The sequence below is a fragment of the Anser anser genome (assembly GCF_964211835.1).
Source record: "Anser anser genome assembly, chromosome: Z".
Classification (NCBI taxonomy): domain Eukaryota; kingdom Metazoa; phylum Chordata; class Aves; order Anseriformes; family Anatidae; genus Anser; species Anser anser.
In genome coordinates, this window is record NC_139723.1 from 12744547 (window position 1) to 12770217 (window position 25671).

Sequence of the window (25671 nt, forward strand, 5' to 3'; positions counted from 1 at the left end):
GGGAGCGCCCCCCCCGTCCCCCCCTCTCCAAAGCCCGGCGCCCTCCCACGCGTGACGGCGGGCACAGGTGGGCTCGGCCGTGCGAGCCCGAGCCGCGGGAGGGGGCTCGGAGCCTGCCGAAAGGCGAGGGGTGGGCGCCGGGAGGGGTGCCTGCCCTTCTTCTTCTTCCTCCTCCTCCTCCTCCTCCTCCTCGCCCGCCCGCCGTGAGTACGCGCACCGCCCCCACGGGCGCGGGGGGCTGCCGCCGGGGGTCGGGGTCGGTGGGAAGTGGGGCGCGGGGGGCCTTTAGGAAGGTTGGTTTGGGGTGTGTTGGGGGTGTCCCGGTGGACACAGCAGCTGGGGGGTTCCTCAGACCTCCCCCCCCGCCCACACGACGGGCACCAAAAGCCGGGTCTGAGTTCCCTTCCCCCCCCAAGGCCCCCTATCCACAGCTTTGTGGGTTGGGATTTGCCCCAGATGTCACCGGGGTGCGCGCAGGCAGAGGGCAGCGCCCTAGGAGATGTTGAGCTCCCACCCCAAGGACCAAGGCCACCCCCTTTGTCACCCCTCCTGGACCCCAGCCCAGCTTTTGGGGTGTGCCTTGGGGGTCCCGTGGTGCTGAAGTCCCACTGTACGTCCGTGTTGGTGGCCGTGTTCGGTGTCTGTGGGTTTTGGTGCACGCGGGAGGTGGGGGCCCAAAACAAGCCCCGCCGTGTGAATGAATTCAGGGGAGGACCCGAAACCTGTGGGGATGTGGAGAGGAGGGAGGCAGCATTTTCTGGCAGGTTGGTTCGACACTTAAAAGGAAAGCTGCCTGGCAGAGAAGGACCTGGGAGTATTGGTTGATAGTCGGCTGAACATGAGCCAGCAGTGTGCTCAGGTGGCCAAGAAGGCCAACAGCATCCTGGCCTGTATAAGAAGCAGTGTGGCCAGCAGGTCTAGGGAAGTGATTGTGCCCCTGTACTCGGCTCTGGTGAGGCCGCACCTCGAGTACTGTGTTCAGTTTTGGGCCCCTCGCTACAAGAAGGACATGGAGGTGCTCGAGAGAGTCCAGAGAAGGGCAACGAAGCTGGTGAGGGGTCTGGAGAACAAGTCTTACGAGGAGCGGCTGAGGGAGCTGGGGTTGTTTAGCCTCGAGAAGAGGAGGCTCAGGGGCGACCTCATCGCTCTCTACAGGTACCTTAAAGGAGGCTGTAAAGAGGTGGGGGTTGGTCTGTTCTCCCACGTGCCTGGTGACAGGACGAGGGGGAATGGGCTAAAGTTGTGCCAGGGGGGGTTTAGGTTGGATATTAGGAAGAACTTCTTTACTGAAAGGGTTGTTAGGCATTGGAATGGGCTGCACAGGGAGGTGGTTGAGTCACCATCCCTGGAGGTCTTTAAGAGACGTTTAGATGTTGAACTTAGTGATATGGTTTAGTGTAGGTCTTGTTAGTGTTAGGTCAGAGGTTGGACTCGGTGATCGTGGAGGTCTCTTCCAACCTAGACGATTCTGTGATTCTGTGATTAATTGTGATATAAAGGAGTAAATGCTTTCATCTGGAGCAGAGGTACTGGGAGATGGGAAGGAGTGCTACCAGAAAGCCTCTGAGGGAGTACGAGGGCATTCTGAACCACGCTGCAAAGAAAAATGGGGTAACTTCTGCGAGTTACCCCATTAACGTGATTCCTTCTCCTCGGCTTACTGTTGAAAGTAGGAATGCACAAAGCTCAGAGAATCCATTAAAAACACCACCACAGATCCTCATCTTCATGCACTCTCCCCACCGCACACCATGCACAAAGCACTCCCACGCCGTGGATTTCCACGTTGCCTCACAGGCAGCAAGCCCGAGGATGTCCTCTCTGCAAAGGTCACAGCTTCTGCCTCGCTGGCCTCTTCCCTGGTAAGCAGGGTGTCAAGTGCTGGTGCCGTTGGTGCCTTAACTTGAAGGAAGCACAAGTGTGAGGGAGCGGGAAGTAGGCTTCCTGGGGAAGGGAGCTTGAATTGGTGGTAACAGCCTGGGTTTGAGATGAAAATTGATAATAATGATCCATAACAAACTTCCATCCTTTGAACAAGTTCTCTGGGAAGCCGTCCAGAAAAAAAAAAAAAAAAAAAAAAAACCAAACTGGTTCAGCCTCTGTGCTGTGCCTGGATGGGCTCGGACAGGAGTAACGTGGTCTCCTAGAAGCACCATAAAAGTGCTTGATGTAAAAGGCTTCAGCCTGAAGCCTCCCAGCCGGATTTCAGCACAAGTTGACTCCAGTCGCCAAGCAGGATTTCGCAGAGCGAGCAACGGCTGTGGCTTCTTGGCTCATATTTTCTGGAGTGAGAATTTGCTGCTTGTTTCCATCTGCTGTTATTTGGATACACAGCTCTCATGTCCTCACATTAGAGTGAATAATGCCTTTTCTGCCCCTCTGTTAAGCCCCGGATGAAGGGAAAAGATTAACCTCCAGCCAGTCTGTCCCACGGAGATGAAGAGCTGCGAAGGCCACGCAGGGTTATGCCGGTAGCAAACGCCTTGAAACTCACTGCTCCCTGCACCCCAACCTTTCCTCCCCTCCCCCCACATGTCTGAATAGTTCTCCGACTTCTTTTTGGGTGGAAAATTGGTGATGTGCAGAAAAAATACACTATGCTCTTTGGGAATAGCAATTAGCTGCCAGTGTGTTCATCAGGGTCCGTCAGGGAAGGGAAAACCGCCTGAGTAGATGACACAGAAATGTAAATGTCATTAGTGGCATCAGTGGAGGGGAAAATACACTGTAAGAACGGCAGTACATGTCAAAAGATCTAACAGGAATAAAAATGGCTCTTCAAATGTAAGCGACAGGGTTACTGAGATGGAAGAGAGAACATCTACTCTGGAGCAGGAGGATGTTAGCACACAGGAAGATGCTTACAGGAGCTGTCGGGACAAAGGTGGAACTAAACGCCTCCAATTTGTCCCGAACAGTTCCCAAGACTAAAATCACAGAGATTTTATGCTTTCTGGGGAAAGATGGAGATGGGAAACCAATCACCCTGTTCCAGGGAAATGTGCTACAATTGTGAAAATTGTCTCTCCAAGCCAGAAATCAAGAGGTCATCAAGTATCCACTTACACAGGGGAGCAGCGATGAAAACAGTTGAGTTTTCTTTCCTGGTCACAGCTAGAGAAAAAAAAAAATCTGACTCCTGTGGAGTCTCCCATGTGGTTTCTTGCACAAACGTTTTGGATTAACTAACACCGTGACTGAAAATTCAAAGTGTTATTTCAGATTAATTGAATAGACAAAGTGGTGATTAACCTTCTCTTAGTGCTATTACCAAAAAATTTGTTCATTCAAAGCAAACCTGAAGCAGACTTCAGGGACATTAGTGTTCTTTCTTTACTCTGTGGTTTTCCAGTATTTTTTTAGGATGACTCAAATTAGGTTAATCTGTCTGGAAGAGAGTTTTGGAGAAATCTGGAGGTTTGGTGACCACACATCCCCTACCAGGGCGGCAGGATTCAAAGGCTGGACGTGGGTAACCACATTTGCACATCATAGGTAAACAGCGGTATTAAATGGTGAGCTGTTATGTCCCAGACTGGGACAGTAATTTCAGCTTGTTCGACATGCATTTCCTCATATGCTCATTTAGATACAAAACCCTTTTCCTGTGCCACATAACATGTTGGTGTAACTGCTAATCAGGTAGTGTGCATCATTCTCTCACTGTTCGCAGTTCAGAGAAACAGCCAGTGTTAGTAAAATATCCGAGCATTACCCAAGTTAAAAGCTACTACAGCAGTGTCACCTGCCTCAGCTAGCTGCAAACTGGAAGTGAGGGTTTAAAATTCAAGAGCTAGTTTGAAGTGCTCTAACTACTGTTGCTTCAGCCATTAAATGTAGCGGGTACCCAGAAGTGCACAACCCCCTTTTTCATCAACCAGATCCATCACATGTAAAACACGTAAATTGCAATAATCCCAAATGAATAAAATGAAGTTGGGCATATGCTGGGAAGCTAGGAGCTTTAACACGTTAAAGGTCTGAGAGTCTTCAGCAGCTCTTATCCCATGCAGTGCTGTGAGCTGCATGCATCTATACAGGAGTAACTCATTTTTCCAAAGGGTCGGACCCCTCAGGCAGGGGTGACCCCAACTTCTTTTTTTATCTCCGGTGCTTTCAGCACTTGCCTCCTCAGGAATGCAGAAATCCTCAAACCTGCTTTGCTGGCTAGTTGCATTGATGAAAAAATACCAAGAATAGCCCACTCTGGATGGTTACTGCTTCAGCCTGAATTTATGTTTTGGATCAATGGCAGATTATTTCTTAATTTCCATGGAACAATCGAAACAGCTGTCTAGACAAACAAGTTAGGTGTGCTACATCATGTGAGTATTTATGTAGGTTTTTTGGTACAAATCAGAACAGAATGGACCAGGAAGGATGCCATTAAAAGGCCACTGGCTGAGTGACACACACAAATTTTCTTGGCACTCCTTTCTTGAGCCTGCTCTGAACCTTCTCTGTTGCAGACCTGATTGTCCACTTCTGTCGGGAACCTTGTGTGAAACCAAAAACCATCTGATGAGCAAAGTGTGTGTAGTGTATATTTTTTTAGCATCCTAAAGGGAAACAGACCTGGGAGATGTAGTTTCAAGTTAATACATTACAGCTGACAGCTGGCCTATCTATAATGTCCAGACCATCCCATAATGAGAGTTCAGGAGCCCTTGGTAACACCGCAGGTAAAATGAGACCTGCCACCTTCTAACCTCGGTGGTGATGCTAAAACTTGACACAACTTGATACCACTTCTGAGTGTGGGATCATGTACGTCCTAGCAGTAATTTGGATATGAAACACAGGATTTGCTTTGCTGACAAGTTCTGTGTGGGCAGGGATGCTCAAGTTTCAAGCTCTTACACTGATGCCATTGTGCATACACTTGAGCCTCTCCATTAGCTTGAGCATGCTGGTGTCATTCTGCTGAGGTCACTGGCTCTTCAAACCTGCTCGAGAGCTGCTTCACCAAGTCCTTCCAGCCTGTTATCTACATCAAGTAGCCAGTGCTGGAGGTGGATGATGAACGCCAAGTCCATCTCTAAGTGCTCTTTAACATTATCTTTTCTCAGCCATGTTGGCAGAAGAAAGCACTCACTAATTTCTCTGTGCTGTGCAAAAGTGTGCTAAAATCCTTATGCTCTTCAACTTACAGCTGTTTTTTTATTATTTTGTTTGTCTTTGTTTGAAAGAGTTTGTGGGTAACCTGGTGCCACATACCAAAATACTCTTATTTATGTCACTCTGGGGGTCTGTCTAGCAGGACCTCACAGCTCTCCCATCCCTCCTGCCCTCCTTCAAAGCCACCGGTGGTTCTCTGTCTCCTCATGTCCTCAGTTACAAGGAGTTCACCTGTGGAAAGATTTTTGGGCTGTTCAGTAATACCCTCGTGTCATGGTGTTTGCAGGCAATCATTTCTGCTTGATTGCTGCTTGCTGGCCAGTTGGCTGTCGGTCAGATGTGGTAGGGCTCAGCTGGTCCTCTCAAGAAACAAGTGGCAAAAAGGAAGTAGCAGATGCCTGAAGGGCTCGTGCTTTGCTACTGAGCCAGCACGCCAGGAGCAGGGCTCAGAAATCTTGATAATGAGTCATGCATCAGTCTTGAGGTGACCTCGGGAACTTCACCAGGGTTGCTCTGGAAGAGGTATGGGCTGTTGTGTGAGTCACAGCACCAGGCAGTAAATTTTCTCCATAGGAGCAAAAAACCCTGCCCATGTAATTCAATGGGAATTATGTTTAGCTGTATCACTCTGCCTGGTGTGCTTTTTCCCCTTAATATATTTCTGGTTAAACACACTTTATGCCTTATGTCTAAAACTGCTCAGACAAAAGACGCAATAATCTCAGCGGAGTCACTGACAAGCACTGCGTGTTATGAACAATGGCGAATAATAGGTGTCTTGCTTTATCCCAAAGAACACAGCAAACTGAGGCTGTGCTTCTTAAAAGGGGTCTCTAATTGGAGTCACATCTGTGGAGCGGGAGGGAAAATAGCTCATGTCAGGTTGTTTTGACCTAACTCTACAAAAGAAGATAATGATTTCAGATGTGCTGAAAAACCTTTAAAACAGTTTTGAGCATAATCATGTAGAACTGACCACATATTAGGGCACTCGAAATGACAAGTGCTCCCTGGGAGGCTTGCTGGTACTCTTCCTGTCTCTTCTGGGAAAATTGGTAACAAACTAAGGGAGCTGAATCAAAAGAGTACTAGTACTTCATGTTATTTGCAGGCTCTGGAAGTCCGGAACTTGCCAAGGCAACTAAACTTGAAGCCAATGAAAAAGAGGGTGGGCATGCTCAATGGCCTATTCAATAGCTCATTTAAACAACGTATTTATTTTATTTTTTTTTAATCACCACATACTGTAGGTATGAACAGTTGAAATCTTTGTCATAACAGTCCTGTTGCGTCCCCTCTGACTACTTTGCGCCTCACTGGAACTTTGCCAGGTAACCCTGGAAAACATTTCCAGGCACAAGGAAAACAAGAAGAATCATAGAATCACTAAGGTTGGAAAAGACCTCCAAGATCATCTACCATCACCCTACCACCAATGTCACTCACTAAACTAAGTCAGCATGGACTCACTGAGGGGAAGTCATGCTTGGCCAGCTCTATAAGTGTCTATGATGAAACAACCAGCCTGATGGATGAGGAGAAGGCAGTGGATATTGTCTTCCTGGACTCCATCAAGCCTTTGACACTATCCCCACCAACCTCTTCATAGAGAAGTGTTTGAAGTATGGGCTGGAGGAGCAGACAGTGAGGTGGATCAAAAACTGGCTGAACATCCAGGCCCAGAGGTCAGTGGTCAGTGGTGTGAAGTCTGGTTGGAGGCTGGTAATGAGCAGAGTGCCCCAGGGGGCAGTGCTGTGTCCTCCAAAGGGAGGCTGCAAAAAAGATGGAAATAGGCTTGTTTCAGTGATGCCCAGTGCCAGGACAAGAGGCAATGGGCACAAACCGGGACACCAGAGGTTCCTCTGAACATCAGGAAGTGTGGTGAAGCACTGGCACGGGTTGCCCAGAGGGGTTGTGGTGTTGTGGGGTTGTGGAGTCTCCCCCTCCTTTAAAGATGCTCAGAACTCACCTGGACGTGGTTCTGGGCAGCCTGCTCTGGGTGTCCTCCTGAGCAGGGGTGCTGGAAATGATGACCTCCAGCGGTGCCTTCCAGCCTCAGCCATCCTCTGATTCTGCAATGGCAGAAGAATGGGTGAGAGTGAGGGTAAGCACTGCAGGGGCAGCGGATGGAGGAGGAGGGCAAGGCATGCTTTCCCAGAGATTGGGGGTGCAAGCAGATCTCTTTGAAGGGGGTGAATTCAGCGCGGCGCACCAGGAGCTCTGTGTATGGGGAGGAGCGGGATGCGACACAAGGAGCAGGGCAGCTGTGTCCCCGAACAACGTGAGATCTGTGTTTCCAGCAGGCAGCCTGTCTGATCCTCGTCAAAACCTCCCCCATCCCCTCCTCTGGGACAATCTGCCACCACGGTTGCTCCCAGCTCCCCAGGGGATAGCTGCCACCTCGCCTGGCCACCCCTCGCCGTCCCTCTGGCCAGGTGTCTCAGCAGGCCTTCCTCCAGTGGTGACCCCCCCTGCTGCCGTCACCATCGTCACCACCACAGGCCTCGGGCTGACGGGGCATGTGCTCTGCACTTCCCCTGTCAGGGGGCACCGGACACCGAGGCCAGGGACAGACAATGTCTGGGCTTCCCTCCTGCACTGCCACCTGCTGGAAAATGCCCGCAGAGCAAATGCTGTTTGGGTTTGTAAGGAGTTTTAGGGAGAAGGAGGGGAGGGAGTGGTCATTAGATGCAGCGTCTTCCTCCATGGGTAAAGCAACAAAGTGGTAGGAGAGGGTAGGAGCTGTAAGGTCTCTGATGGAGTGGAATAACATCAGGAGAAGTTCTGTTATCCAAAGGAAAATGCCTGAACCTTACTGTGGGACTTGCATGCCATGGTTTGTCTGAAGACCAAACTGACTGGAATGGGCACTGCCCACAAGAGCCATCATTGCTTCAGCAGTGCCCAACCATCTTCCTGAGGGACCTTAGTGCCATACTGATGGTGTGGTTACGGGGACGGCTCCACAGACTTCAATATCTCCTCCCAAAGGACACACTGCCTTTTCCTAAAGATTCACCCACAGTACCCATTAACCAAGACCTTGCAGATGGAGAAATGATGGTCGCAGTGAGCCCCCGATGGCACTGCTCGGTGTCAGGGAGCAGGATTTAGAGGCAGGATATTTGTACATGGTACTGGGAGTGCAGCCATGCAAATGCTTGAGAAATAAAATAGATGGTATATTTACTAGACGAGGAGATGTGTAATCACAGAGGAAGAAGGATGGCAGTGGGGGAGGACTTTGTTACACACCTTTCAGTGTAATCTACCATATTTTTTTATTTCAGAGCATTCAGCACAGGGGGTAATGTTAAAGTTTACGCTGTGGTGCGGTTGGAGTGATTGCAGCACTCGGAGCTGGTAAAAACCTTGGATGCTAATATGAGAGGATATCAAATGGCTGCTGATTGCAAGCGTGGGTGTAAATACGCTGCTAATTCACTCCCTTTCTGCAGAACAGACCCGTCTCTCTCAAGACACGGGGAAGGATGCTGTGCAAACAGCCACATATGTTGCAGAGGAGGAGTGGAGCACAGGCAGGTCTCCAGCCCGCCCCGGGAGCGAGGGCTGTGTCTGATGGGTGCGCCGAGCCTCCGAGCAGGGGCTGACGGGACCACCGCGCGGGATGCTGCTTGCTACGAAATGCCCGAGCACAAAATCCTGTCACTCGCTGCTGCCAAAGCTGTGGTCTGTCACTTACGTGGTGGCAGAGAAACTGCTGTAACAGCAGCTTAATTACAGGGTCTTTTCTCTTCCCCGTGGGCTCTGGAGGCATCTTGAGCCCCTCTGTCTGGGCACCTGTGCTCCCCAGGAGCTCAGCAGCAGCAGGACAGCTGCTGGAGATCTGTGCCCAGGACCTTTGGGTGAGCAAGCTGCCAGAAGAGGGTCCGTCATGCTGCCCTGCCCTGACCACCATGCCACGGGTGCCACAGCGATACCCTCACCCCAGGTGCGTGCATCCTTGTACTTTGAGTTTCCAGGATACCTGCTTCCTGAGACTTATTCCTGCTTTCTGTTCTGCAGGCTGCCTCCAGCTGCAGGACATGCTCGTCCTGGGCTTGGCACCAACCCCACCACCCCCTCCATTGCAGAGAGTGAGCGGAGGCTAGTCCTCGACCCTCATTTGCTGCTCTCGTGGTCCCCAAAAAGGAGCAGCCAGCCACCAGCGTGTGCTGAGCAGTACCTCCTGCCCTGATGGGAAGCTGCAGTGTGGCGGGATGAGTAATTAATTAGCTTCGTGCTGCCATGGGCATTTCCAGTCCCAGCTGACAACGGACTAATTAAGAACCTCGCTGTGGTGTCTATTTTAGATAACCAGTTACTCTGGTACAAACTAACAAAGGCTTCTTTAATGGTTTATTTCACAGGCGACACATTAGATTAATTTATGGGACAAATAGCAGGAACCTGATCGGACATTTCCAGTTCCCAGCCACCAAAAGCCCAGGCAATTTTGCTGAAGTGTGCTCTAATTTTATCAAGGCAAAACACTTGCTTCCTTCTAATTTTGTGTGTCATGTCACTTGTTCTCAGACATTACCTTAGCACAAGTCCAGAGGCTTTGGAAGCTGAAGGTGACCCCTTGTAAGTGCCGCTTCTTGGGGACGGACTAATGGCTGGCCCACCTTATATGCACAGTGTCCATCAGCATCACCTGGGGTGATGGAGTGCCCCATTCCAGCATCATGATGGAGACTGAGGAATCAAACCTCGTGCTACCCCTGTGGGTGTGCATACCGAACAGTTTTGCTGGAGAAATTGCTCAAGTAAGGGATGCATCGCTGCGAGTCCTCTGCTCAGAGCCACCTGCCCAGAGGTGGCCAGATCACCTTTGTTTGTTGATGACAGGGAACATTTTCACCCTCTTCTTCCTCAACTCAATTCTCATGCAGATTAACTCACGGGAAGTGAAAACATTGGCAGGATTGCTGACTGGCATTTCTCAGCACCTAATTGTGCGTATTCTTTGCTTTGCTCCCCCCCAGCCATTGTGCACCGGCAGAGACGGGAACATTTCCCTGACAGGAATATTTCCCTGAGCGGAACATTTCCCTGCCTGGAATATTTCCCTGATAGGAACATTTCCCTGCTGGGGACATTTCCCTGAGGGGAACGTTTCCCTGACAGGAGTATTTCCCTGTCTCATGGCAACACAGCCACACAGCAGAGGCTCCGCCAAGCCAAACGCACTGCAGGCCTTGCCCCCTGCTGCAGGCTGGGCGTTGTGAAAGCTTCTCCCCAGCCCTCACTCATCCTTTTGGGATGTCTCTGCAGTCTTCAGGCCCAATTCCCTGGGTCTGGAGGTGTCTGGGAGCACCAGGTCGCTCAGCCAAAGCCAGGGCAGATGAGAGGACATGCAGGCCGGATGCGGTGAGGTGCTGCAGCAAATGCTAGTGCAGAAGCTGGGTGACAAGGAGCTGTCCCCGTGCTCACAGCCAAACGCCTCTGGGGAGCCTACTAAGCTGGGTCTTCAAGGCATTTTTTCCAAGAAGAAGCTTTATGTCAGTGCTACGTCGGTACAATTTGCACCATTGTCCTCTTCTGGCCTCTTCTCTGTGCTGCGCCAACCCTTCCCTGGCGAGCTCCTGCCCCAGGTGAATGCAGATTTGTCTCCTGGGACACTCACATGGGAGTTGGGATTTTCAACCATTTGCCTTTTATTTATTTATTTATTTATTTATTTTCAACTTTAAATGGTGGTTTCCAGGAATTTTGGGTGGTTTCTAAGGATACTGCCTGCAGTACCCCCAGGATGCAGGCTGACGTGCCCTGTGTGCCTCAGGACGTTAGTAGACGGGTTGCCTGGGCAAGCTGCAGTGCCAGCAACCCATCTGGCCTTTGAAGCTGCCAACTCCTCAGCTGCTCGTTTTCCAAATCAGAAAATCGTTATGGGAGCATGAGTCTAGGCAAGACCTCAAGGGTGAGCTGGGTTTAAACTCCGAGTGACCACAACCCACTGCACTACGTATTTCTCTGCAGAGGTTTGCTCCACCGCAGCAGATGCATTGACTGACCAACTTTGCAGCTTTGGATGTTTTCAGACCCTCACTAGACCTGCAACTCTGACTGCTGGGTACCTCCAGGTCCCTGGCAGCTGCATTGCACTGGCTGCGTGGGTGATACTGTCCCAGGGAGAGCTGTCTCCTGCCAGTCTCACTGCAAACAGAGCATGGAGCCCTGGGGCTTGTGCTGGAGACTGTGGCCATATTTCTCTATCTGTGTTACGGGCTCCTGCTGTAAAACCCTATCCTGAATTTCTCCCCCTTCTGCCCCAGGGAGGCCACCAGCTGCTGTGTTGTCCCATGGTTTGTTGCAGGGTCACTGCTTGCAGAGGACAGGGGCTGGCACACGTTATTCTTCCCCTTTGGATGATGCCTGCTCTCACACACGGTGCCAGTTGTGTCAGAGGAGCGTGCTGTGGCCCTTTCTCTCATTGTAATATATTTAGCCCTACGTCTGGAAGACGGCTCGTACCAGGCAGAGGTGGGCTAAGGTTACCTCTGTGATAGTCTGTACATTTCTAGTCCGTGCAGCCACTGCTGCTGCAGGACCCTGCTTTGAACTTCCGCTCCTTTTTATTTTTTCCTAGCAGACTTTTTACAGGAAGGGACATGGAGGTGATTTCCTTGCCCAATATTTATAACTCTGGAATATGTCTCCAGTGCAGTTAGGGAAAAGGAACTGAATTCAGCAGTACGACTGCGCCAGCAGAGCACATGTTTAGCTGGTGGTAGCCGTTTCCCCCTTCATGCCAGCACTGAGTTTGTCCTAGCATTCCTGAAACGCCTCTGAACACTTCACTTCTTGTTCAGAGAGCTTTGGGAAGAACGCACTTAGCCCCTTAAAAAAAAGCTGTCAGGTGGGAAGGGCTGTGCCTGTGTTCAGCCTCCATCCATCACCCTCCCCGGAATTTGAGCCGATTTCTCTTTTTGTGCCTATCACCTTCTCATTTCCTTTGGCTGGAATCCCTGTTTCTTTTTGCTGAAGTGCTTGGAGGGCAGGCGATTCCCTGGCTGACTGCTGATGAAACGAGATCAGCTTTCGGCATGGAGTTGTGTAACAGCTGCCCACTGTCACCGCAGAGCCAATTTGGGGACAGTGTCATCAGCTTTGTCAATCCATATGTCCCAGGGAGATGTTTACTGGATCAAAGCTTAAGCACACATTAACTGGATCAAATTCTTAAATGTACATCCGAGAGCTGAAGTGATGAATGGCACACCCAGCTCCCACCGGCCAAACAAAACTGCAGCTCAGTGGTTCAAGCTGAGCGCTCCTGTGAGATCAAGATATCCTGGGAGATTGTATCGCCCTCCCCCTTTATTTATTTATTTATTTTCAATGTGGACGTCTGTGAATAAGCAAATAATTTTTGTAGCATTTTATTTGCAAATTTCACATTGTTGTTATTCAACTTGCAGTTGTCAGGTCCTGCTCTGTGCTCGTGAAAAGCATCTCACAAAAGACCAGTATGAGTAATACCAGGGTTTTAGTTTCACAGATTGAATGCAGAAAGGCCCGGTGGAAGCTTGCAGAGGTAGGTTGTAGCTTTCTAATAATAACAATGTCTTATTCGTCGGAGATGTGGGACGCCGTGTCCTGGAGGACGGCCTGCTGTACCTAACAGCGGAGCCTCCCCCAGTGAGGAAATGCCCTACATTATGCTTTGCAATGGGGTTTGTTGGTGAGACCCCAGCGCTGGTGACTCCAGCACCGCTCACACAGCATTTGGTCCAGGGTAAAGAGACCCAAAGAGCCTGCTACTGAAAAGAAGGTCTCAGGACTGAGTTTGGGTGTATATCTCTGGGCAGTCCCAAAAGCAGGATCGACTGGGCTTGCTTCTCCTCACTGCCTTGTTCTAGTTACATTTATGTACAATTCTCATCTTTCACAGTCTAATAATGACTTAGACTTTTCAGTCTGATAGTGGCTTAACTTCACCAACAAGCTTAGTATTTCTTTAACTGACTTGATTTACATAAGAAACCAACCACGTCTGTTGTGAAATTTGCAGCATGATTGAGATGTGGGCCTGCTCACGAGCCCATGGTCTGACATTAGCTCTAGGTCACTTCTTAACAGACTTCTGAGCATCTGCAATGTGACAGCTGCCTTCAGGGTAGCCAAAGCAATGAAAGAAAAATTAATGCTTATTTATTTTAAATAACCATCTCATGCTGTAACGAAAACTAAAAAACATAAACTTGTCTGGAAGCACCATATTTATTGGTCAGTATAAGCAGCTCCGTCCCTCTGCTAAAGTCAGTCAGTGTATATTGATTTGCATCTTCCTCTGGTCAGACACATGAGATTAACCCCCTGAAATTTTCATGTCTTTGAAAAGTGGCTTTAGCTTGTTTCTTTGCAGCATTGGATAGTTTATAATAGGAAATGTCAACCCAGCATTCTTGGTGCCTGTGGACAGCGGATTTCCTTATGGAAGTTGCCACAGCAATTTTCTCCCAAGAACAAGCTGTCTGTTTCAGGCTGGACAAATTCCAGCTCACATAATTACACTCTGCCCCCAAGGTCCAATTAATTCAGGCATCCTTAGCGCGCACACACACACACACGCTGGCTGCATGCAGCTGCCCTACGTGGATGAGCAGCTGTCGCCAGCACATCTGAGGGCCCGCAGCCCTCTGTGGCAAAGCCCTTGTACCTCATTCCTCCTCGCTCTGCTCCTGGAGGAGCGGAGGAGGCGGCACAAGGTCCCAATGGTGCCATGGGTCCCCGGGGATGGGCACAGTGGCACTGTGTGCTCGCACTGCACATGGTGTTCTGCATGCCCGAGAGGGCACCGCTACTGAAATAATTCCTTACGTCCGTGCTTACAGCGGTCCCGCGGAGATGCGGGTCCCCTGCTCCACTTCCTTTCCTTTTCCTCCCAGTCTCCTTGCTTTCCTCCCTCTGCCTGCCCCCTTCTCCTTCCTCCTTCGTGCCTGCGTGACCCAGATCCACGTGGCTTTGACAGACTACGGCTAACCTGCAGCACTACAGAAGGCTGATGCCTTCCTCAGAGCATGCCGCTTCCTATTTTTACCCTCTCTGAATGACAGCCGCCTCAGACCGAGCTGTGGAAGCCTGGCCCCTGGCTCTCTGTGCAGGATTTGCACAGCCGGTGCTGCGGGCATCACTCACTCGTGCTCCAGCCTGTGTCCGGCCAGACTGGGGCCACACTGAAAATGTGTAACCATGAAGTGTGTAAAGAAGGTATGGGAAACTTGCATTTTCAGTTGTGCATGTGGAAATGAGAATGACAGACTATATAAGGTGGATTATAGGGTTTTGCTCTGTATTTTGAATTCCCTTTCCCCCCCATCCCCATCTAGTTTTCGCCTGCTTTCATAAGCGCTGCGAGGAGTGAGACCACCTGCCTCGTGACACCACGGATTTGCTGTGGTATGACAAGAGTGCGCACGTGCTCCCCTCCCAGCGCATTGCAAGTTTCTCTTGCTCACATGGTTTGTTTAAGCAAGACTCCAATAACAGATTGAATCATAAAAAAAAAAAAAGCTCCATTTTTCATCACCCTCAATCTGGGTTATTTTTTCCATATTTAATGGCTGGATAAGCAAATACTTACTGCATTTATTCCATGCGGTTGCTTTTCTGCTCAATGGTAGTGATATCCTTTTATGTATCACTTTATCATATAAATTTGGGGGGGGGCAGTGTTTGTTGTATGTTTTGTCTGGCAATCTGACTTTAAACCTTTATAATCATTACTTGCTATTGCACTGGCAATGAATCTAACCACATGCCCATTGCAGGCACTGAAGGTCCAGCACTTCCAGAGGGCTTTAAAGTTGTTTGTAAGCTGCATTGCTGGTGACGTCAAAAAGAATCTATTTTGCCTGAAAACAGAAAAGGTTTGAATCCGAGGGATCCATCTGGACACCAAGCTTTCCAAACTACAGGAATTCTAAAATTAAAATTTGGAATTAAATAAAAAATTGCACTTTGGAACTTTTCAAAGTTCCCAATTTTCATGTTGGAAGGCCTTCTTAGCCTCCCAAATATCTAAAACTCAAACTGCGTGGATTGCACTGGTGTGACTGAAAAACTAATATTTTGCAGCTGTTTTCCACTTGGGCATCCAAATCCTGAAGCAGGCATAAGGCATAAAAACAGATTTGAACATTTATTATATTCTCCAATACAAGTTGCTTGTATAACTGGAAAATATGTGATCGATGCAGTTCATGCACTGCAGCATCAGCCTGACTCAGAAGTTGCCTCTGCTGTGGAGCATGCAGGCTCCCACAATCAGAATGTTTGATATTGGCTGCTTAGACATATAAAGCGTAATTTATTTAATAGGAAAAAAAAAAAAAAAAAAGGTGAGGCCCATCCCTGCAGAGCATGGGATGGGGTTAAAACCTGTGCTGGCTTGTAGTAGGGAGCAGGAGCTGCATGTGCTGGCTTTTTCTAGGGGAGATGGTGAAGCACCCTTTGACAGGAATGCTGAGGAGGTGTTTGAGCCCAGCTGAACTGGCTGGGGGTGTCCATAGGTGTCTGGGGGCAAGCACATGGGCCCCAGCTCTGTGTACATTGGGGGAATTTTAGGATGAGTCTGGCTATAGCTTCCAGTAAAATCACTGTACCCTTGGTATTTCCATGCAAATGTCCAGCTGAGCTCTTCAGTGCAAGGCTCCGCTCGTGCTTCAGCATCTTACTCCGGTTTCCGCAGCCCAGGAGCTGGGATGCTTTTTCTGCCTCCATCCCACCATGGAAAGCACAGGTGTCTCGGCACTGTTCACGCCTGCTGTGTGGATCCTATCCCAAACCTCTTCCCCTCTGCGCTCAGGGCACATTGCAGTCATGCAGAGGCTGCTCGGGATGGCACAGTGGTGCCCTGTGAGCTTGGAAATGCCTTCTAAAGGGCATTGCAAGGGCTGTCCTGCTAGCGTCCTGCTGTGAGGAGGATGGGGTCATCACTGCTTTCATTCCTCAGATGGAAGCTGAGGGACCTGCAAGGACAATTTTCATGGAGTATTTGGAAGGTGAGAAGTTCTGCACACCTGGTTCTACCTATTAGCAGGCGTGGGAGGTTTTCACTGCTGTCCTCGCCTGTCTTTAAAAGCATGTGATTTAATGCTTTCCCCTTATCAGTATGGTTGCTCCTGCTTTTTCCTCCTCACCTGCCTGTTTTTGTGTACAAATGCTGCTCTCAGTGCAACTTGTACCTCCTTTATACAACCCCTGCTGTGCTGCAGTTTCAAAACTGCCTTCTGTCTTCAGCAGAGCACCACGAAAAGCAAAGCACAGGCAATATTGCCCGGTGGAGCAGCTTGGAAATAACAGTCTCGGTTTCTCACTTTGCTTAACAACCTCTGTTTCTGACACTTTCTACCCAGGGTTTCCAGGACTTGAGAGCTCGTTGCCTGCTTTACTGGGTGCCTGCTGCGTGGCTCTTTCTGCTCAGCATTTTCCACTTGACCTTTCCAGTTTCTCTTGCTGCTTTGCCCTCAGCCAGCCAAAGGGCAGGTGCTGAGCAGAAGCCTGTTTGAGGCAGCAGGCTGCAGAATCGATGCCTGTGCATCCCTGTGGTAGTGCGAGGCATGACCAGAGGGTGAGCAGCTTGCTGGTCGAAGGCTGTGGGTCTTGGAGAGCCTGAAGAGCTTGCAGGGGGGAGCCTGTGTCAGGGAATACTACTCCATGAACAGAGATTATATTCTGCAGATACTATCATGCTGAAGGGTATTTGTTTGTGACTTCCCCTCCAGCTGTTACCCAGAGGACTCCTCAAGGCCAGCGTGTGATTTTGCAAGCATTCAGTCCTTCCTGAGAGGGACTGCATGCCATACACATCTTGTCTTTTTCATCATGGTGCTGGTTTAGATCCTAGATGTTCTTTCATGTCCAGGAGACAGAACGTGTGTGGTTGTGCTTAGAGAAGAATAATTTTAAAATTTGGAGAATCATTCTACTTTAAAAAGCATTTAATTTTATTATTTTTCCTTATTCTTACTCCTTTATTCCTTTTTTTTTTTTTTTTTAAATTTCTTGTCTGACTTAAAGGAGCAGGTACAGAAGCTAAGCCTTTACTTTCCAAGTCTGACTCAGTTTGCACTCACGTGCTAGAGCGCAGCGTTGCCATCTGACAGCTGCCTGCAGCTCACTTCAGAATGAGATGGTGGTTTGAGTCCAGTGCTTCAGGCTTAAGGGAAACCAAAGAGAATTAAAAAAATAATAATAATAAATCTAATTTCTCCCGCAGGTTGGGACTGTGTGGGCGCTCCTGGTGGAGTGCCAGGAACAGAGATGGGAGGTGTACCGATGATGCCCTCTGCCTGGAAAGCACCTTTACCTCAGTGAGCAAACTCACCTTCCTTCTCAGCTCAGGATGTGACCCACGCTGCAAGGTGCATCTCATCAGCTGTGACCTGACTAGCAAAATGGCAATCTGGAGATGTGGTATGTGTTGGCTGCTTTCTGTTACTTGAGGGGTGTGTACCTGCTGGCTCACTTTTCTTTGAAAAGACAGTTAATTAAGTTCTGTAATTTCTGTAAAAATACATGCAATTCCAATCACATTACTGAAACTCCTCATGGCCTCCCCACGTAACGCATTTTGAGGCTTTGCAGCAATAAGGAAACAAAATCTGGCCTCTTAGATAAATCAGCTCCCTCATTTGCAGGGGCACCGCCACGTCTGTGGCTTGATACTGTGCTATTATAAGCCCACGTGTTGTCCTCAGAGCTGGTCCGTAATCAGACTATTGCTGATTTCATGCTTTGAATTAAAGTTACTAAAAAGCTACACAGGCCCTCTAGGGGGTAAGAAGATTGGAAAGACTGGAATGGGCAACACAGGGAAAATAATCAGCAATGCCTGAGCTCCGGGAAACAGAAGCTCCTCTGGGAAAATGCCTTCTCTGTCACTTACAGCCTCTCTGCCCAGTGATAACCCAAGGGCCAGGGCAAGACATCAGATTAAGCCCATCAGGTGTACTGGATGGCACAACCTGGGCCAATTTAATTAGCTGCTTACACAGGTGTTGTAACTGATGTTAATTAACATCTTTGTGGCATGACTGGAGCGCGCTGCATCTTTTCTTAGGCAAAGATGTGGTTCTGCCGGCTACGTAAACACCAATCTACTCATTCCCTCTCCAACGCATGAGGGTATTAGGGGATGCTGCCCAGTTTTCAGAGGCAAACAAACTCAGAATTTGCCACAGTGTCAATCTGCTCTGGGTGAAAAAACAGAGCAGAAAAGCCGAGCTCACATGGCATTTGCCCATCTCCTCACCGCTATGTCCTCACAAGTTTTATTTAGAGATACACAATTCACATGCCAGCTGTCCCCTGTGAATGGTGAGTGGCAAATGCAGCTCACCCCAGATAAGCACTCCTGATATTTCCTTCTTATGTGAGCCCTGTCCTCACACAGGAAGATCTGAACTTGGCACGCCTCCTGCCTGGGCTGCACAGGAGGATGTGGGAGTGGAGGGATCCACAGTCGGTGTTGGGAAGAAGAGGTGTGGGGCAGGGCGATGAAGCCAAGGACATCTGATTGTGCTCGACTCACCGTTCTGCTGTACTATCAGCAGACCCTGATGAAAGGGTAAGGAAAACAAGTTCCTTACCCTTTCATCAAGTTCCAGTGAAGCTACCCTTTCAAGCAAGTTCCAATGTTTGCACTGTCAGTCCAGACCCTGGGCAGGAAACTCCCTTAGAGGCAGGTGGTGTTAATGATTAACACGAGATGTAGGTGATTCTTGCTCGCACCCCAGGTAGGATGGCCTTCAGAAAGTCTTGCTCATAGATCACCAGGTTCCATTTTATGGCCTGTGAGAGCAGGAGCTGATGCTCAGGGATAAGGCAGTGGCTTGGCTTGGGTGGAAGAGAGGTCAAGAAGCTGTGACAGCTGTGTCTGTATCAGTAAGAGTAAAGGCATGTTGGGTCACCATCCCACTCTATGTGTGGCACAGGCTTTGTGCTGTGCATACCGAGAATCAGAGTCTCTTTTCTAACCAGCTCCATCTCACTACCAGAGCAAGAACAGACATTTATATGGCACACATGCTGCATTTGTGGCCCAGAGAGAAGTGAAGTTATTTAATTTTTATTTCCTTTTGAAGCATCTAAAATGGAAGCATCCCCATGAACCTGGGAACAAACGTCTGGTGGTGCACAGTGTCAGCTGCGTTGCAACATGCAGTGGGCTGGGGCAGGAGTTCAGCGTGGTCCTGTTAAGACCAGATGCCTTCTGCTGTTCTTGACCGGATTTTTCTGAAATGGATTTAGATGTGGGAGTGTGCTAAGACATTGGAAATGTCTGGCATGAAGGGTATGATGAGTGTTTTCTGTTGCTTTAGATGACCCCTCTGAAGCTAATCCTAGCTCTGACTGAGATTGCCATCTATAAAATAGGTATTTTCCTTCCCTGCCAGCACTGCAGGTTCATTGATAGGTGAAGAGTGCAGCGGTAGACCAGTTTCTTTTTGTCTGTGACTGTTTATATCTTGCTAATTCATCATTGCCATAACTCTAAAGCCAGAATATCGCTGCATGAATTTATAGAAAAATTCAGAGGGAGACTTTTGCTTTTCAGCATGCTTAGTTTGCTGCACAATGCCACATGTTGCTTTTGGCTTTATTTGTTCTTCAGTGTTGGTTATTTTATAATATACGCCTGTGTAGGTACTTAAGCGTGTTGGAGTATGTTAGGTTTGCTTAGTGCTAAAAAATACCCTTTTGATTCTCTGTTACCTTTGTTCTCATTACAAAGTAATTGAAGAGTTTGTATTTGAACAATGAAGCTCATCTATCATTTTGCAGCATTTAGGTGGCTTTCTTGATGGTTGTCTTTTTTTCAAGCGCAATAGAAGGATAAAAAGTACATAGACTGATATATAACTCAGGGTGAGGCAAGTCAAGAAGGCAAACTGGAGATCTAAATTGCTGATTTTATTCCATGTGTTAAGTGTTCTCAAAAACTAAAGGCAATCCAGGAAACAGTTGGACATGGAAAGAGCATGTTATGATTTTTGATGTGGACTGTAAGGAAAACCATGTAGCAGTTTTCAGATTACCAGGAAAAAAAAAAGAAAAAAAAAAAAGAAAAATTTGCAAGGTTATATACTGCAAGAAATTTAGGAAAGTTGGCAGTATATGGAAGTTTGGCACATGCAGAGTGGAGGCAGTCTGTATCCATGTAGGTCTTCACAGATATGGAGAGACACTTACATATGCTTTCTTTCTTAATCTTCTTAATCTTAATCTCTCCAAAATAGAGGGAAAACTTGTCTAGGTTCTTCCTGGAAATTACATTTTATTTTCCTTATCCACACAGAATGAGGAGGTGAACTCCTGTCCAATTTATCATGATTGACCTTTTTCAGAGAGCTATTAGTCACGAACAGGAAAAATGTCTGTACTCTCACACTATGCACAGGTTAACTTCTGTGTCGCTTTCATCCTCTTCACACATTCAGTTTAATAAATGCCATCGTTTAAGGTTATTTTCATCAATGAATAGATTACGATGAAGAGCAGCAAACAGATGAGGTGCTCAGGAGATCCCCACCTTCTATTTCTGTCAGTGTGGTTGCTCCGTCTCAGTCAGTGGCATCTCTCTGCCCTATGATCCTCTTGAAAAATACTTTAATTCAGATCTTTTTTTTTTTTTTGGCAGAACTGTTGCCTCAGAAGACATAAAAACCTCTGCATTGAGCATGTGTATAGAGAAATCTCTGGCCTTTGTCTGTCACAATACAACCCTCTTGCGTTACAGCTTTTGTATATACAACGCTGGGCAGTTTTCTGAGAGTAAAAGTAGAGATGATCTCCCATACGGGTTAAAACATATTCCCCTCCTCCTCCCCTCCGCTGCTTCCACTGCTTAAGCTGAAATCACCAATAGATTTTGGAGTTAGCGTTGTTCTGGCATAGCAGAATCCCCTTGTATGTCCTTGGATGAGAGATGTCCTTGCCTCAATGAGAGTACAGGCATCAATGCAGTTAAGAGTCATGACTGATACACACTTTGAAAGTGCTTTCAAGAAGTTAGAGAAGAAGACTATAATTCATTGATCTGTCTTCCATAAGCCATCTGATACTGACATTTGAGTGAATAACAGGACACACAATCATCCAGTAAAAATTAGATGGCCCAGGGTATGGTGAGAAACCTGACTAATTTAGGCTAGATACCTAAATTTTGCATGGTGTATATTATGAGGCATTCATCCTGTCTTTGTTGGCAAAATCAACTTAATGCCACAGCAATTCATGTGGGAGGAGAATAATACCAAATACTAATAATACCAAAACCCCAAATTCAGCTTGAAATTTTGATTTAAATTTGTGGCAACATATGCTTAAACTTAGTATAAATGCAGCAAAGGAAGGAACTTTTTCATTTTTTTAGTTCTTTTCAAAGGGGTGACTGTGTGTGTGCTGGTCTGATCATGTCAGCAAATGGAGCCAACCTTCAGCTGCTGGGGGTAGCCTCATTTTGTTGGGGGCAGGTGGTTTCACAAGTCTCTGCTGGTGCACTTTGTCCCCTAGCAGAGAGGTAGAGACGTGCCTGATTTAATGCTGGCAGCTTTCTACATTCATATGCATATCACCAGTCTTATTGTTTGTTCATTTGGGCCTTTCACATACCACCAGTAGGGAAAGAAGCATTTATTTTAGTGGAAAATGTGACTGTGGAAATGTAAATTATTTGCAGGCTGCAGGCATAGCTTACTCTCCCCTAACATTAATTGTAGCTCACTTTTATTTAGCACTTGACATTGTCCATTTAATTCAGCACTGAAGTTTTAGAAAGGTTTCTAAAGCATCACTTACACTTTCATTGTCTGCCTTCAGTAGCAAAAAAAATAAAAAATAAAAAAATAAAAAAAACAGCATAGGTGAGCTACCATTTAACTCTAAAGCAGTAATAACAGAACATATGCCCATTAAGCAGTAACAAAAGAATCCTACTAGGCTATTTCTAAAATTGCTTGCCAAACTGGGAGTGTGCATTCCTCACATATGTATTGGGTAGTCTTTCCCTAGAACAAACTACGTAGTATTTATTGTCAACATTAACGCATTAATGTGCCTGTGAGAGGTATGCTGGCCAATGACAGACTGCACTATGATCAAAGTCGTGTTGAGATGTAGTTATGTGTCTTTCTTCCTGTTGGATAAAGACTTCCTAATTTCAGTTTATCTAAAGAAAAAAATGACAAAACATTCAACTCACTTACTCATAAATTAGCTGTGGGTGGATCTTGTGCAGACAGCACAGTCAGGAAACTAAGTCTACTGAAATCCCTGCTAAGAAATTGCAGTTTTCTGAACTTTTTACTATTTTGAGAATATTGAAAATTATGGTTATTATTCATTCAAATGAAAAATTAGTGATCTAATATACAACCACTTTATGAAGCACACTAAGTTAAATATTTGTACGTGGACTTCGTGCTAATACATATTAATATACCCTATCGTATCCGGAAAAGTAACAAAACAGTTGTTTCTGAATTCTCAACTCTGCTAACATTTGTTGTGAAACCTTTCTTTTTATCCCAAACCAACATTTCCTGTGCAGCTGTCTTTTCACTTTTTTCGCCGCTGGAAGGAAGAATTAATGGACCATTCAAACAGAAAGGCACTCTGCAGGGGAAGAGACAGATCCATCCCCTGTGGGGGGCTGCTGTCCCTGCACAGCCCCTTGTGATGGGTACCAAGAGGGTGGAAGAGGAACCCTCGCTGGTTTGGCTTGGACAGAGCTGCTTCATCCTGAGGAAGGTGATTTGCTGTTCTCTGCTGGATACAGTCACAGAAACATTCAGGTTGGAAAAGAGCTCTAAGGTCTTTTAAGACCTCTGAGGCCTCTAAGGCCTCATCCTCTCTCCTGTCCCACACCTCAGACCAGGATTGTCCCTCTGCCCACCTTCTCCAGCATATTCTGTCCCTCTGCCCACCTTCTCCAGCATATTCCATGCCCAGGAAGAAAGACAAGAAAGATATTAAGGAGAATTCTGGCTGGGTGCAGAGTATCTGGAGAGAGCAGGGACTAACAGAAATGTCCCTGGCAGAAATAACCACCTGGGGTGGTTATTACTTAAAATCAGTGAGGAACAACTATCTGCAGCAGATTAAATTTGCTCTTTTCACTGTTTGTCAGGTTAGCTGTCTGTTGTAAGGAAAATCGGAAGTTTCTGAGGAAAACAGAAGGGTCTGAGAAGATGCACAGGCTGGTCTTGGGGCAGCGTCCCTGCTGCGACAGCTGGTTCAGGAGTGAAACTAATGTGAGCAGTCCCATCACAGCCACGGCCCAAACTGTTCTGGCAAGACTTAGCAAGGTATACCTTTTTTTTTTTTTTTAACACCTTTTTAAAGCCCTGAGTGTGCTGGGGCCCCCAGGAGGGGCACAGGCACCACCTGTGTTGTCTCTGTGAGCCCAGCCAGCTTTCTGACCAGCTCCTCTCCTCTCGGCCCACATGCAGGGAAACAGGCACATATTTCCTTCCACCTGTTTTCTGCATCAGGCTGTACAGGGCCACATGCTGCCTTTCACTCTCTCACAAAAATTTGGTTTACCTCACCGTTATGATTATATATGCCCCAAGTACAAGGGTGCTGGCAGACATCCCCGAAGTCATTACCTGCACGGTGCTTTGGATCGAGGCCTAGTGAACTGCAATTATTTGAGGAGGGTTTCCTTTTGGAGCCGACACCTTAATCACTAGACCCTTGGCTCTTTACAGAGGCAGAACCCTCCTGGCCGCAATTAATAAAATCTGCAGGCTGTGGCCACGTGCAGCCTGTGTGAGGCAAAGCATAGTGCTTTAATGGTTTAACCTTTTGGGTTGGTGCTTAACACCTAACAGGTGCCACCAGTCAGCATAACAATGGAAACCAGAACTGTTTGTGTTGCTTTGTGTATTTCTGTCCAGGTGAAATAACCAAGCAGCTCCTCTGCCTGGCAAAGAACTCAGCATCTACCAAGGTGGGAGGTGTTGGTTTGACCTTATGGACTTACTTTTAATCAGTGATGGGATGATTGAGGACAAATGTGTTCACTCACAAATTTCACACAAGTCTGCTAATGCAAGCCTCTGGAACACACATTCTGTATAAATCCCACCAGAAGGGGGCTTGCTGGAAGCAATGAGACCAGCTGAACCCATCAGGACCACTGCTGCCTGCAGCTGTGCGTGGTGGAGTGCAGCCTCTCTTTTGAGATAGATACTGGTCTTGGGTTCTCGTATCCCTGGGGTCTGATTCTGCAAACAGGTACAGCATGCAGAATCAACCAGAATACAAGGCACCTGAGAGCTAAATATAAGTGCTACTTAATAAATAGCAGCCCTGCAAGGATCACTTGCTTCTAAGGAGACAGAATTAATGGGGTTTTAGTCCCAGTCTGGAAGTTCATGAAGTTCTTTTTTTTGTATGTGAACAGTCCCGTTGAAATCACTGGGATTAACTACCAAGGTCAAAGCAACGTTTGCATCTGCCGCTGATCTGAAGCCTACTCCAGATGTTTGCCCAGAGCTTGGTTTTTCAGATTGCGTGCTTTTGTTGACTTTGATAGGATTATTTGCCCCAGTTTAGTGCATGGTGGGCCATTATGTGTGGGTCTGGGCTTTGATCTGCTAGCAGAAGCCTCTGTTCCCATTCCTCCCCCTATCCCTGTACTACAGATTTCACCTTCATGCATTAGGTGTACTCAAACCTGCTGCAAAATGTGTTGTCCACTCACAGTTACAGCTGAAAAATCACAGTGCTTATCCTGTGCTTGAGAGCCTTTATAGAGCTACAGCAGGATGACTGAAACTGGTATGGTTATGAAGCTGCCTAACAAATTATTTAAATTGCATGGGTTTATATATATATATATATTTGTATATTTATATATATATATTTGCCTACATTTGGGTTATACTGCTGGCACTGAACTCATGCTTTATGATGAAAACCAACATATATTTAGGCTTAACTACATGTAATCACTTCTTAAATACTGTTGTGTTTTTTTTTTTTTATTATGAAGCTACTTGAATCAGCATAAGTATGGAGTCAAAGTATCATTTGGAACAGAGGACTAGGAAAATAATTCTACCAAAAAATTAGCATGCTGGCCAAAAACATGTGGACATATTGATTGCAATCAATAACACCAAAAGATTTTAAGACTGAAGTCACACCAAAAGAAGAAGTAAACACTCCCTGTCTGCTGGCAATGTTCTGCTTTCAGCTGCTGTTATCATTTCAAAATAATCCTCATCTGAGTGGAAGAGAATTCCTTGTGCTGCACCTCAGCATGGGTGCTGTCAGCTTGTTCTTCCATGTGATGCCTATCACAGAGGAAGAAGCTGAAGGAACTCACTGCATGTGTTCTCTTGTCCTACCAAGTCCAGAAATCCCTTTCAGAGCAGTCCTGTACGGTCACAAAACTGTACTCAGTTAAAAGATTATTGTGACATTATTATTAGAAATAGCTGCAGCAACGACTTGCCAAATGAACCATTAAAAGAAAACCAGGTTCACTGAACCACAACAAAATTCATTAAAGCTTGCTTTGGGCAACATACG

General features: G+C 47.3%; 1 long non-coding RNA gene across 1 annotated transcript; it reads left to right on the forward strand.

Moving 5' to 3' along the window:
- Window positions 1-67: 67 nt before the first annotated feature.
- Window positions 68-25621, forward strand: LOC310890109. Its single transcript, XR_014577023.1, has 3 exons — window positions 68-203; window positions 17345-17541; window positions 22679-25621. It is a non-coding gene; the product is annotated as an uncharacterized lncRNA (long non-coding RNA).
- The last annotated feature ends 50 nt before the right edge of the window (window positions 25622-25671 follow it).